At 35.5% G+C, this 15,645-nt stretch overlaps 1 non-coding gene across 1 annotated transcript; it reads left to right on the top strand.

The window, feature by feature from the left end:
• Window positions 1–8,091: 8,091 nt before the first annotated feature.
• LOC130958227 (small nucleolar RNA R71) lies at window positions 8,092–8,199 on the top strand. Its single transcript, XR_009077360.1, has one exon. It is a non-coding gene; the product is annotated as a small nucleolar RNA R71 (small nucleolar RNA).
• The last annotated feature ends 7,446 nt before the right edge of the window (window positions 8,200–15,645 follow it).

The raw sequence follows: 15,645 nt of genomic DNA, 5'->3' as shown, positions 1-15,645 counted from the left end.
AACGAGACCTAAGGCTACGCTTATATACAGTAGCTATAGTATACCAAAAAAAAAAAAAGAGGGACCTAAGGCTACGCTTATAAAAAGTAGCTATAGTATACAATGGGGCTACGCTTTACAAGTGATGCAGTAGCATTGAAAAGCGTAGCCTATTCTGGAAGAATGAAAGCTAAAAAGCGTAGCCTTTGGTCCTGAACAGCATCACTTGAAAAGCGTAGCCTATTCCCAAACGCCAAAAGCGTAGCCCTTGGTGTAGAAAAGCGTAGCCTTTGAGAATAGGCAACGGCCGAATAGGAATCACTCCAAAAAGCGTAGCCGTAGCCCAAAAAGCGTAGCCGTAGCCTAAGGCATCATTTTTTTTCACTTTTGGCTACACTTTTTAAGTGTACCTGAATGGGTGTTTTTCTTGTAGTGAACGAAATAATTATAACAAAAAAAAAAATCAATACATGTGATTTAAATGTTTTTAATAGCCGGTAATATGGAGTTTAACAAAATATAATTCATATATTTTTTTTTATTTATATATATATATAGATAGAGAGAGAGAGAGAGAGAGAGAATTATTTAACAAAATTAATATATACGTATATATAAATAAAAAAAATTATTATAATTTTTGAAAATTATACATGAATTTTTTTTCAAATAAATTTATTTTAATTATATTACAATTAGCTCATGAATAATGCATGATTATATTAATTTAAGAAAATATCTTCATTATAATTATATCAAATTAATATTTAATGCGTTATTAAACTACTTATAAATCATCAATATTTTTAATCATTCTAATTATATCAATTGATATAGTTCTAATTCTCATTCAAGTGCAATAATTTTATTAGGAGATAATTGATGCAGACATTAATAGTGACCCATTTAATTTGATATCAATTAGTGGATAATAATAATAATAATACTAATAATAATAATAATAATAATAATAATAATAATAATAATAATAATAATAATAATAATAATAATAATAATAATAATAATGATAAAAAGGTAAAATATATTTTAAAAAATTAGAGTATTAATAATCAATTATGATTAATATCAATATCAATAATTAATTTTTATAATTATTTTTTGTACCACTAAAGGCTACATATAGTATTTTTCTTTTTTGTAGAATAAAAAAGGTTGTGATTCATAACATTTTTGTAAAGTTATATCGTATGGACACAAGATTAATTAAATAACAAATTAAATTTTAATTAATATGTTTTATTTTCTGCTCATATTTTTTCATTAATTATTTTACTTTTTATATTTACAGTAATATTGAATGTAAAAAAGAAAAAAAATAATATTGAATATTATCTATTTTATTTATTTAGATTCATAATGAAATTTGATATAATTATAGCAAGTATCTAGGATTAATAATAACATGATAGTATAATTTTAAGTTGTATAACATAATAAAAAAATGTAGCAATTTATGTATGCTTCCTATATAGCAATAATATTATATATATTTATATATCTCCTTTTTTAGCTCTTTCTTAAAAATATTGACATATAATTAATGCTGATAACATATATATTGAGTAAGTATCTCCATTGAAAATATTTGTTAACTATTACCGTGTATAATTAGTGTGTGTATATATATAAGGATTAATAGTGAATTGTTACAATTATTTATCATCTAGAAAATTCGTACCTCAGACATAAAACTTCTTCTATTTATTATTTTTCATACCTAAAGGATACTAACTATGATTCTATCAACAGTATTACTTATGATAGATTATGTAATGAAAAAAGGTTGAAAAATAAAGGCAAGAATTATAAGGTTATGAAAAGTCTCATCCAAATTTTACAAGAACAACACAACTTACATAGAAATGGTTCTTATGGATGATAAGGTAAGTTGATTATTTTTCATGATTCTTTTAAGTGAGGTTAGGTCTATTTTATAAATATTTTTTTTATATTTTAAGTTTATTTGATAAATAAACCCTTGCACGAATTAAAGACAGTGCGATTTTATAGATTTATAAGTGCATGCTAATAACCTTTATATTTAATTTGTTTTAGAGTGTGATAATATCCAATATGTTTGTTGGTAGATTTAACTATTACTATATTATTTATGATCATATTCAGTATATATGTCTGATTTATTGAAGAAAGTAGATTATTAAATTCGATTAATAACTATTTTAGAGTTAATCCAATTAATACTAAATTTAAAATAAAACAAACAATGCATAACATATTAATTTTTTATTAATCAAATTATTATAATTTAAATTAATTTTAAAAAATAATTTAAAATTATAATTTCAATCTTATCACGTGCATGGCACGGGTAATTACACTTGTATTGCTGGAAAGCCCTGGATGTCTAATTTCCAACGCAGTTGAGAGCGCGCCATTTAGAGTTCTGTAGCTCCAAAAAATTCACTTCGAGTGCAGGGAGGTCAGAATCCAACAGCATCAGCAGTCCTTTTTCAGCTTGAATAAGATTTTTTGCTCAGGTCCCTCAATTTCAGCCAGAAAATACTTGAAATCACAGAAAAACACACAAACTCATAGCAAAGTCCAGAAATGTGAATTTTGCATAAAAACTAATAAAAACATCCCTAAAAGTAGCTAGATCCTACTAAAAAGTACCTAAAAACAATGCCAAAAAGCGTATAAATTATCCGCTCATCACAACACCAAACTTAAATTGTTGCTTGTCCCCAAGCAACTGAAAATCAAAATAGGATAAAAAGAAGAGAATATACTATAAATCCCAATGCATCAATGAATATTAGTTTTAATTAGATGAGCGGGACTTGTAGCTTTTTGCCTCTGAACAGTTTTGGCATCTTACTTTTTCCTTTGAGGTTCAGAATGATTGGCATCTATAGGAACTCAGAGTTTCAGATAGTGTTATTAATTCTCCTAGTTAAGTATGTTGATTCTTGAACACAGCTACTTTTATGATTCTTGGCCGTGGCCCTAAGCATTTTGTTTTCCAGTATTACCACCGGATACATAAATGCCACAGACACATGACTGGGTGAACCTTTTCAAATTGTGACTCAGCTTTGCTAAAGTCCCCAGTTAGAGGTGTTTAGAGCTCTTAAGCACACTCTTTTTGCTTTGGATCACGACTTTAACCACTTAGTCTCAAACTTTTCACTTGGACCTGCATGCCACAAGCACATGGTTAGGGACAGCTGGATTTAGCTGCTTAGGCCTGGATTTTATTTCCTTGGGCCCTCCTATCCATTGATGCTCAAAGCCTTGGATCCTTTTACCCTTGCCTTTTGGTTTTAAGGGCTATTGGCTTTTTCTGCTTGCTTTTTCTTTTTCTTTCTCTATTTTTTTCGCCAAAATTTTTTTTCGCAAGCTTTGTTATTCACTGCTTTTTCTTGCTTCAAGAATCAATTTTATGATTTTTCAAATCATCAATAACATTTCTCTTTTTCAACATTCTTTTAAGAGCCAACAATTTTAACATTCATAAACAACAAGATCAAAAATATGAACTGTTCAAGCATTCATTCAGAAAACAAAAAGTATTGTCACCACATCAATATAATTAAACTAATATCAAGGATGAATTCGAAACTCATGTAATTGTTATTCTTTTATATTAAAAACATTTTTCATTTAAGAGAGGTGAATGATTCATGGAATTATTCATAGCCTTAAGACATAGTTACTAAATACTAATGATCATTGATGTGTGGAAAACGATCCAACACAAAACTCACCGGCAAGTGTACCGGGTCGCATCAAGTAATAAAACTCACGGGAGTGAGGTCGATCCCACAGGGATTGAAGGATTGAGCAATTTTAGTTCAGTGGTTGATTTAGTCAAGCGAATCAAGTATTGGTTGAGTGATTTTGTATCCTACAGTAAGTAAATAGCAGAAAATGTAAAGGGAGAGGGATGAATTGCAGAAATTAAAGAAAACTGAAAGTAAAGGTGCTGAATCTTAAAGAACAAGAAATTAAATGACTGAAACTTAAAGTGCAAGAAATGTAAATTGCAGTAACTTAAAGTGCAAGAAATATAAATTGCTTGAATGGGAAAAGGGATTTGAGGATTGAGAATTCAGAATTAACTTGCAGCAATTATCAGAGCAAGAGATGAATTGAAATTGTCTAGATCTCAAACAGAAATGGAAATTTGATTGCAGTAGTGGTTCAACAGAGGAACCAAAAGGAAAATTGGATCTCAGGACTCCAGAGACTAGATAGCAAAGTCTAGATCTCAATTGCCTTCCCAGATCCAAGTTCACAACGCAATTAAAGAGAAATTGAAAATTGAAGCAGTAAAGGAAATTGAATTCAACTCAATTATGCAGTAGGAAAATCAAAGAGATCTTAAATGGAGATTGAGACAGAAGTTCCTCAATTCTTCACACTCAAGACTCAAACAAGAAAAGTAAAAAGTGCTCAAGCAAGAACAAGGAAGAAGAGAGATCAATTCTCCTTCCCAATTCTCTAAGATCTCAATTCAAAACTCTCACAGAAAATGAAGTCTAAAGATGTAAAAATTCAAAAATCCAAAAGAAGGTTCTCATTACATCAAACTATCTCCTATTTATACACTTTTTATTCTTGGATTTTGGAATTTGGATGGGCTTTTGATTTGGTGAAGAAATGAATTAAATTGGATTTTTAATCCAATTTTCAGCCCATGAAGAATTTGGCTCCAGGAGGCTGCTCTGCTCTTGTGGAGGGCAGAGCAGGGAAATTGTGCATGAGGCCTCGTGCATGCTTGTGCTACGTGTGATGCTGCCCTGCCTTTGCGGAGAGCAGGGCAATGTGCGTGCATGCTTGCCTCCCGTGCATCCAATGCTGCGCGCGCAAGCTCCTGGCCGTGCGTGCTTGTGTGCGCGCCCAAGCTCCTAGCCGTGCCAAAATTGCTGCCCGTGCCATGCTAAGGAACGCTGCTCTGCTCTCCTTGTGGTGATTAGCATCAATTAAGTGGTGGTTGATTAATTCAAATAAAACATGAAATTCCACTCTAAATTGCTTACTTATGGTGCAAGAAAGTGCATAAAAACTAATGAAACAAGTGAAATTAGCTTGAGAAATGGGTATATGATGACTTGTCATCAATCATGTAGTAAAGACACAAACATAGACAAACATGAAGTTCGAAAACAAAAAAAAAATAGAGAGATAAGAACAAGGAAGTTAAGGAATGAGTCCACCTTAGTGAGGGTGGCGTCTTCCTCTTGAAGAATCAATGGTGCTCTTGAGCTCCTCTATGTCTCTTCCTTGCCTTTGTTGCTCTATCCCTAGTGATTTTGGTGCTCCTATCCTTAGTTGCTCCCAATAATTGTGTGGAGGAAAATGTATCCCCTAAGGTATCTCAGGAATTTCTTGATGAGGGAATTCCTCATGCTCTTGTTGAGGTCCATGAGTGGGCTCTCTTGATGTGCAGTCAAATGCTCTACTACTGAGCTATGGACCCTTGAGATGAATCTCTCCATCTCCCATGACTCAGAGGTGGAAGCAATTGCTTTCCCTTTCCTCTTTCTTGAGGTTTCTCTAGCCTTAGGTGCCATCAATAGTTATGGAAAAACAAAAAAGCTATGCTTTTACCACACCACACTTAGAATGTTGCTCGCCCTTGAGCAAGAGAAGAAAGAATAGAAGAAGAAGAAGAAGATATGGAGGAGAGGGATAGAGGTGTGGGTTTCAGCCATTTAGGGTGGGTTTGGGTGGGAAAGAGATTTTGAATTTGAAGGTAGGTGGGGTTTCTGGGGAAGAGAGGATGGATGTGAATGGTGAAGAGGTGATGGGGAAGAGTGATTGAGGTGATTGGTGAATGATGTTTGGGGAAGAGTGTTAAGGTGTGAGAGAGAGGGAGAAGGTAGGTGGGGATCCTGTGGGGTCCACAGATCCTGAGGTGATCCTATGGGGTCCACAAATCCTGAGGTGTCAAGGATTTCTCATCCCTGTACTCTTTAGGCGTGTAAAATGCCCTCTCTATGCAATCCTGGCATTTAACGCCAGACTGTAGCATGTTTCTGGCGTTAAACACCACTTCCATGCTTGTTTTGGGCGTTCAACGCCAATATGCAGCATGCCAGCTTTCCTCATGGTGTAATCCTAGCGTTTAAACGCCATACTGCTGCTTGTTTCTGGCGTTCAACGCCAGCTTCATGCTCTGTTCTGGCGTTGAACGCCAGCCAGATGCTCCTTACTGGCGTTTAAACATCAGTAAGCTCTTCCTCCAAGGTGTGATTTTTCTTCTACTATTTTTGATTCTGTTTTTAATTTTTGCAATTGTTTTGTGACTCTACATGATCATAAACTTAATAAAACATAAAAGAACAATAGAAATATAGATAAATAAAAATTGGGTTGCCTCCGAATAAGCGCATCTTTAATGTCAATATCTTGACAGTGAGCTCTCATGGAGCTTCACTGATCATCAGAGCATTGTTGGGACCTCCCAACACCAAACTTAGAGTTTGAATGTGGGGGTTCAACACCAAACATAGAGTTTGGTTGTGGCCTCCCAACACCAAACTTAGAGTTTGACTGTGGGGACTTTGTTTGACTCTGTATTGAGAGAAGCTTTTTTAGCTTCCGCTCCATAGTTACAGAGGAAGATCCTTGAGCTTTAAACACAAGGTAGTCCCCATTCAATTGAAGGACTAGCTCTCCTCTGTCAACATCAATAACAGCTCCTGCTGTGGCTAGGAAGGGTCTTCCAAGAATGATGGATTCGTTCTCATCCTTCCCAGTGTCTAAGATTATGAAATCAGCAGGGATGTAAAGGCCTTTAACCTTCATTAACACGTCCTCTACCAATCTATAAGCTTGTTTTATTGACTTTTCTGCCATCTCTAATGAGACTCTTGCAGCTTGTACCTCAAAGATCCCCAGCTTCTCTATTACAGAGAGTGGCATGAGATTTATACTTGACCCCAGGTCACACAGAGCCTTCTCAAAGGTCATGGTGCCTATGGTACAGGATATTAAGAATTTACCATGATCTTGTTTCTTTTGAGGTAGAGTTTGTTGAACACATGTATCTAGTTCACTAATGAGCAAAGGAGGTTCACCTTTCCAAGTCTCATTACCAAACAACTTGGCATTTAGCTTCATGATGGCTCCTAGATATTGAGCAACTTGCTCTTTAGTTACTTCTTCATCTTCTTCAGAGGAAGAATAGTTCTCAGAGCTCATGAATGGTAAAAAGAGGTTCAATGGAATATCTATGGTCTCTAGGTGAGCCTTAGATTCCTTAGGTTCCTCAGTTTGGAACTCCTTTTTGTTCAGAGGACGTCCCAGGAGGTCTTCCTCACTGGGATTCACGTCCTTCTCTTTCTCTTTGGATTCGGCCATATTGATAATATCAATGGCCTTGCACTCTCTTTTTGGATTCTCTTCTGTATTGCTTGGGAGAGTGCTAGGAGGAATTTCAGTGATTTTCTTACTCAGCTGACCCACTTGTGCCTCTAAATTTCTAATGGAGGACCTTATTTCACTCATGAAACTTAAAGTGGCCATAGATAGATCAAAGACTATGTTTGCTAAGCTAGAGGGGTTCTGCTCAAAATTCTCTGTCTGTTGCTGAGTAGATGATGGAAAAGGCTTACCATTGCTAAACCTATTTCTTCCACTATTATTAAAGCCTTGTTGGGGATTTTGTTGATCCTTCCATGAGAAATTTGGATGATTTCTCCATGAGGGATTATAGGTGTTTCCATAGGCTTCACCCATGTAATTCACCTCTGGCATTGCAGTGTTCTCAGGATCATAGGCTTCTTCTTCAGAAGATGCTTCTTTAGTACTGTTGGATGCATTTTGTAATCCATTAAGACTCTGAGATACCATATTGACTTGTTGGGTCAATATTTTGTTCTGGGCCAGTATGGCATTTAGAGCATCAATTTCAAGAACTCCCTTCTTATGAGGCGTCCTATTACTCACAGGATTCCTCTCAGAGGTGTACATGAATTGGTTATTTGCAACCATGTCAATGAGTTCTTGAGCTTCTGCAGGCATTTTCTTTAGGTGAATGGATCCACCTGCAGAATGGTCCAGTGACATCTTAGAGAACTCAAATAGACCATCATAGAATATATTTAAAATGGTCCACTCTGAAAGCATGTCAGAAGGAAACTTTTTGGTCAACTGCTTGTATCTTTCCCAAGCTTCATAGAGGGATTCACCATCTTTTTGCTTGAAGGTCTGAATATCCAGTCTAAGCTTGCTCAGCTTTTAAGGAGGAAAGAACTTGGCCAAGAAGGCCGTGACCAGCTTATCCCAAGAGTCCAGGATATCTTTAGGTTGTGAGTCCAACCATGTTCTAGCTCTGTCTCTTACAGCAAAAGGAAAAAGCATGAGCCTGTAGACTTTAGGATCTACTCCATTAGTCTTAACAGTATCACAGATCTGTAAGAATTCAGTTAAAAACTGATAGGGATCTTCTGATGAAAGTCCATGAAACTTGCAGTTCTGTTGCATCAGAGAAACTAACTGAGGTTTTAGCTCAAAGTTGTTTGCTCCAATGGCAGGGATTGAGATGCTTCTTCCATGTAAGTTGGAATTTGGTGCAGTAAAGTCACCAAGCATCTTCCTTGCATTGTTGTTGTTGGGTTCGGCTGCCATATCCTTTTCCTATTCGAAAATTTTAGTTAGGTCCTCTTCAGAGTACTTTGCTTTAGCTGCTCTTAGCTTCCTCTTCAAGGTCCTTTCAGCTTCAGGATCAGCTTCAACAAGAATGCCTTTTTTCTTGTTCCTGCTCATATGAAAGAGAAGAAAACAAAGAGGGAAGATGAATCCTCTATCTCACAGTATAGAGATTCCTTTATATAAGTAGAAGAAGAAAAGAATAGAAGATGAAGGAGAAAAATTCGATCATAGAGGAGAAGAGAGAGTTCGAATTTTTAGATGAGGAGAAGTGTTAGTAATTAACAAAATAAATAGAAAGAGATGAGAGAGAAGAGTTTTCGAAAATTGTTTTGAAAAAAGGTTAGTGATTTTTGAAAATTAAGAGAAGAAATAAAATTAAAATTAAAAATTTGAAACAATTAATTAATTAAAAGAATTTTGAAAAAGAGGGAGGAATTTTCAAAAATTTGAGAGCTAAAAGTGGTTAGGTGGTTTTGAAAAAGATAAGAAACAAACAAAAAGTCAATTAGTTAGTTGAAAAAGATTTGAAAATCAATTTTGAAAAGATATTTGAAATTGATTTTGAAAAAGATATGATTTGAAAAAGATATTTTGAAAAGATATGATTGAGAAAGATATTTTGAAAAAGGTTTGAAAAGGAGATAAAAAAAGATTTGATTTTTAAAATTAAAATTGATTACTTAACTAATAAGAAACTAAAAGATATGATTCTAGAATTTAAAGATTGAACCTTTCTTAACAAAAAAGTAACAAACTTCAAATTTTTGAATCAATCACATTAATTGTTAGTAAAGTTTTCGAAAATTATGAAATAAAATTAAGAAAAAAGATTTTAAAAATCAATTTTTTAAAATTTTGAAAATAATAAAAAAATGAAAAAGATTTGATTTTTGAAAAAGTTTTGAAAAGATAAGATTTTTAAAATTGAAATCTTGACTTGACTAACAACAAACAACTTATTTTAAAAATTTTTTGACTAAGTCAACCCAAAGATTTCGAAAATTTATGAGAAAAATAAGGAAAAGATATTTTTTTTTATTTTTTAAATTTTTTTTGATGAGAGAGAAAAACACAAATATGACCCAAAACATAAAAATTTTGGATCAAAACACATGATGCATGCAAGAACACTATGAATGTGAAGATGAACACCAAGAACACTTTGAAGATCAAGATGAACATCAAGACTTATTTTTGAAAAATTTTCAAGAAAAAAAACATACAAGACACCAAACTTAGAAATTTTCAATGCTTAGACACTATGAATGCAAAAATGCATAGGAAAAACAACAAAAAACACAAAACAAGAAAATATGAAGATCAAACAAGAAGACTTGTCAAGAACAACTTGAAGATCATGAAGAGCACATGCATGATTTTTCGAAAATTGACACTAGACTCAAACAAGAAACACAAAAATATTTTTGGTTTTTATGATTTTGTTAAAAAATTTTTTGTATTTTATTGAAAATTATCTTTAGAGAAACGAAAAAGAGAAAAAAAATTTTTGAAAGATTTTTGAAAACTTTTTGAAAATAAAATTACCTAATCTGAGCAACAAGATGAACCATCAGTTGTCCAAACTCGAACAATCCCCGGCAACGGCGCCAGAAACTTGGTGCGCATAAATTGTGATCATCAACAATGGCGCCAATAGACTTGGAGCTCACAAACGTGAATCACACTTTGTCACTACTTCGCATAACTAACCAGCAAGTAAGTAAGGGTCGATCCCACGGAGATTGTTGGTATGAAGCAAGCTATGGTCATCTTGTAAATCTCAGTTAGGCGGATTCAAATGGTTATAATGATTTTCGAATATAAGAATAAATAAAGCATAAAATAAAGATAGAAATACTTATGTAATTCATTGGTGGGAATTTCAGATAAGTGCATGAAGATGCTGTGTTCCTTCTGAATCTCTGCTTGCTGATGAGCGGATAATTTATACGCTTTTTGGCATTATTTTTAGTATGTTTTTAGTATGTTTTAGTTAGTTTTTAGTAACATTTTTATTATTTTTTAGTTAAAATTTACTTTTCGGGCTTTACTATGAGTTTGTGTGTTTTTCTGTGATTTCAGGTATTTTCTGGCTAAAATTGAGGGACTTGAGCAAAAATCTGATTTAGAGGCTGAAAAGGATTGCAGATGTTGTTCGATTCTGACCTCCCTGCACTCGAAGTGAATTTTCTAGAGCTACAGAAGCCCAATTGACGCGCTCTCAATTGCGTTGGAAAGTAGACATCCTGGGCTTTCCAGCAATGTATAATAGTTCATACTTTGCTCGAGATTTGATGGCCCAAACCGGCGTTGCAAATCAGTTTTAGAATTCCCAGCGTTTAACGCCAGAACTGGCACAAAAATTGGAGTTAAACGCCCAAACTGGCATAAAAGCTGGCGTTTAACTCCAGAAAAAGTCTCTACACATGAAAGCTTTAATGCTCAGCCCAAGCACACACCAAGTGGACCCCGGAAGTGGATTTTTACGTCATTTACTCATTTCTGTATATCCTAGGTTACTAGTTCACTATTAATAGGACCTTTTGATATTGTATCTGTACCTCATGACACTTTACACGTTTCTCATTGTATCTTTGACAACATGAGTCTCTAAACCCCATGGTTGGGGGTGAGGAGCTCTGCTGTGTCTTGATGGATTAATGCAATTACTACTGTTTTTCAATCAATCACGCTTGCTCCTATTCTAAGATATCACTTGTTCCTAAACCTGATGAATGTGATGATCCGTGACACTCATCATCATTCTCACATATGAACGTGTGCCTGACAACCACCTACGTTCTACCTTAGATTGAGTAGATATCTCTTGGATACCTTAATCAGAATCTTCGTGGTATAAGCTAGAATTGATGGCGGCATTCAAGAGAATCCGGAAGGTCTAAACCTTGTCTGTGGTATTCTGAGTAGGATTCAAGGATTGAATGACTATGACGAGCTTCAAACTCCTGAAGGCTGGGCGTTAGTGACAGACGCAAAAGAATCACTGGATTCTATTCCAACCTGATTGAGAACCGACAGATGATTAGCCGTGCTGTGACAGAGCGCATTGAACATTTTCACTGAGAGGATGGGAGGTAGCCATTGACAACGGTGAAACCCTACATACAGCTTGCCATGGAAGGAGTCTTGCGTGCTTGAAGAAGAAGACAGTAGGAAGGCAGAGATTCAGAAGATAGAGCATCTCCAAAACCTCAACCTGTTCTCCATTATTGCAAAACAAGTACTTATTTCATGTTCTTTTACTTTTCACAATCAACCCTGATAATTATTGATATCCTGACTAAGAGTTACAAGATAACCATAGCTTGCTTCAAGCCGACAATCTCCATGGGATCGACCCTTACTCACGTAAGGTATTACTTGGGCGACCCAGTGCACTTGCTTGTTAGTTGTGCGGAATTGCAAAAGTGTGATTGCAATTTCGTGTACCAAGTTTTTGGCGCCGTTGCCGGAGATTGTTCGAGTTTGGACAACTGACGGTTTAGAGTCTTTTATTTGAGTTTAGTTTCATATTTTAAGTTTGGTGTCAATTGCATGCCTTTGTTTTCTTTTAATTTTTCGAATTTGCATGTCCTTAGCTCTTTCTTGATTTTTAAAAATTTTAAGTTTGGTGTCTTCTTTGTGTTTTCCTTTAAGTTTTCGAAAATTTGTGTTTGATTTTCTAAAAATTTCTAAGTTTAGTGTCGTTCTGTTGTTTTTCTCTTTCCTCATTAAAATTTAAAAATAAAAAAAATATCCTTTCCTTATTTTACTCATAATTTTCGAAATTTTGCATTAAATTAGTCAAAGATTTTCAAAATCATATCTTTTTTTTAGTCAAGTCAAAATTCTAATTTCAAAAATTGATCTTTTCAAATCTTTTTCAAAAATCAAATCTTTTTAATTTCTTCAATCATATCTTTTCAATCATTTTTTTATTTGCAATCATATCTTCTCAATCATATCTTTTTCAAAATAATTCTCAATCATATCTTTTTAATTGTTAATTCCAAAATCTTTTTAATTGTTAATTAATTTAGTTTTCAATTTGCTTTGATTTTATTTTTCGAAATTTTATTTTATTTTCCATTTATTTTATTTTATTATTTTCGGTCACTTTTAATTAAAATAAAAAAATAAAAATAAAATGATATCTGCATCATCTCCCTTTCTCCATCATGGACCTAAGTGGAATTGAGCAGTCCAGAAGGACTCTGGGGTCATATGCTAACCCCATTACAGCTGCATATGGGAATAGTATCTGTATACCTCCCATTAAAGCAAGCAGCTTTGAGCTAAATCCTCAACTCATTATCATGGTGCAGCAAAATTGCCAGTATTCCAGTCTTCCACAGGAAGAACCTACTGAGTTTCTGGCACAGTTCTTACAAATTGCTGACACAGTACGTGATAAAGAGGCGGATCAAGATGTCTACAGATTATTACTGTTTCCATTTGCTGTAAAAGATCAAGCTAAGAGGTGGTTGAATAACCAACCCACAGCAAGCATAAAAACATGGAGACAGTTATCAAACAAATTCCTGAATCAATTTTACCCTCCAAAAAGGATGACACAGCTAAGGCTGGACATCCAAGGCTTTAAACAAGAGGATAATGAATCCCTTTATAATGCCTGGGAGAGGTACAGAGGTATGCTAAGAAAATGCCCCTCTAAAATGTTTTCAGAGTGGGTACAGTTAGACATCTTCTACTGTGGGCTTACAGAAAAAGCTCAGATGTCTCTAGACCACTCAGCTGGTGGATCTATACATATGAGGAAGACGATTAAAGAGGCTCAAGAGCTTATAGATACTGTTGCTAGAAATCAACATTTGTACTCTAGCAATGAGTCCTCTACAAAAGAAGAAGTTATGGCAGTAGCCACTGATCCTAATCCACAAGAACAGATGGTTGAGCTTAATCAGCAATACACCTGATGACAAAACAGTTAGCAGAATTTAAAGAGATGCTCCAAGAAACTAAGATTGCTAACAAGAACATAGAATCACAGTTGAATCAGGCAAAACAGCAGTTATCTAAACAGATAACAGAAGAATGCCAAGCAGTTCAACTGAGGAGTGGGAAGACATTGAATAACACTGCTCAAAGTAGCAAAAAGCCAATAAAGTAACAATTGACAGAGGATAACCAACCCACTGTCCAAAATCCTACTGAGGACAGTAAGAGCCCAGAGAGGAATACTCTTGGCGTTCAAACGCCAGAAAGGGGGGAAAAGCTGGCGTTAAACGCCCATTCCCTGCCCAGTTCTGGCGTTTAAACGCCAGAAAAGGGGGAAAAGTTGGCGTTAAACGCCCATTCTTCACCCAATCCTGGCGTTCAAACGCCAATGGGGAATCAGACACCTGAGAGTGCTGGTAGTAACCCCTCTAAAAAGGCTTCTCCAACCACCTCTGTAAGGAATAAACCTGCAACAACTAAGGTTGAAGAATATAAAGCCAAGATGCCTTATCCTCAGAAACTCCGCCAAGCGGAACAGGATAAGCAATTTGCCCGCTTTGCAGACTATCTAAGGACTCTTGAAATAAAGATTCCGTTTGCAGAGGCACTTGAGCAAATACCTTCTTATGCTAAGTTCATGAAAGAGATCTTAAGTCATAAGAAGGATTGGAGAGAAACTGAAAAGGTGTTTCTCACTGAAGAATGCAGTGCAGTCATTCTGAAAAGCTTACCAGAAAAGCTTCAAGATCCAGGAAGCTTTATGATACCATGCACATTAGAAGGTGCTTGCACCAAGACAACCCTGTGTGACCTTGGAGCAACTATCAATCTAATACCTGCATCCACTATCAGAAAGCTTGGGTTGACTGAAGAAGTCAAACCAACCCGGATATGTCTACAACTTGCTGATGGCTCCATTAAATATCCATCAGGCATAATTGAGGACATGATTGTCAAGGTTGGGCCATTCGCCTTTCCAACTGACTTTGTACTGCTGGAAATGGAGGAGCATAAGAATGCAACTCTCATTCTAGGAAGACCTTTCCTAGCAACTGGACGAACTCTTATTGATGTACAAAAAGGGCAAGTAACCCTGAGAGTCAATGAGGATGAGTTCAAGTTGAATGCTGTAAAAGCTATGCAACATCCAGACACACTAGATGACTGCATGAGCGCTGACATTATTGACTCTTTGGTGGAAGAGATCAATATGACTGAAAGTCTAGAATCAGAGCTAGAGGATATCTTCAGGGATGTTCAGCCTGATCAGGAAGAACCAGAGGAAACAAAAGAATTTTTGAAAATTCCTCAGGAAGAGGATAAGCCTCCCAAACCTGAGCTCAAACCACTACCACCATCCCTGAAGTATGCATTTCTAGGAGAGGGTGACACTTTTCCAGTGATCATGCTTTAAATCCACAGGAAAAGGAAGCACTGATTGAAGTGCTAAGGACACACAAGACAGCTCTTGGGTGGTCCATAAGTGATCTTAAGGGCATTAGTCCAGCAAGATGCATGCACAAGATCCTATTGGAGGATAATGCCAAACCAGTGGTTCAACCAGAAAGGCGGCTAAATCCGGCCATGAAGGAGGTGGTGCAGAAAGAGGTCACTAAATTACTAGAGGTTGGGATTATTTATCCTATTTCTGATAGCCCCTGGGTGAGCCCTATCCAAGTTGTCCCCAAGAAAGGAAGCATGACAGTGGTTCATAATGAAAAAAATGAACTGGTTCCTACAAGAACAGTCACAGGGTAGCGTATGTGTATTGACTACAGAAGGCTCAATACAGCCACCAGAAAGGATCATTTTCCTTTACCATTCATAGACCAAATGCTAGAAAGACTAGCTGGTCATGATTATTACTGCTTTTTGGATGGCTATTCAGGTTACAACCAAATTGCAGTAGATCCTCAGCACCAAGAGAAAACAGCATTCACTTGCCCTTCTGGCGTGTTTGCCTACAGGAGAATACCTTTTGGTCTGTGTAATGCTCCTGCAACTTTTCAGAGATGCATGCTATCCATCTTCTCTGATATGGTGAAGAAATTCCTGGAAGTCTTC

This window comes from Arachis stenosperma, chromosome 10, assembly GCF_014773155.1.
Source record: "Arachis stenosperma cultivar V10309 chromosome 10, arast.V10309.gnm1.PFL2, whole genome shotgun sequence".
NCBI classification, from domain to species: Eukaryota; Viridiplantae; Streptophyta; class Magnoliopsida; order Fabales; family Fabaceae; genus Arachis; species Arachis stenosperma.
This window is presented reverse-complemented; position numbering and strand designations above follow the sequence as displayed.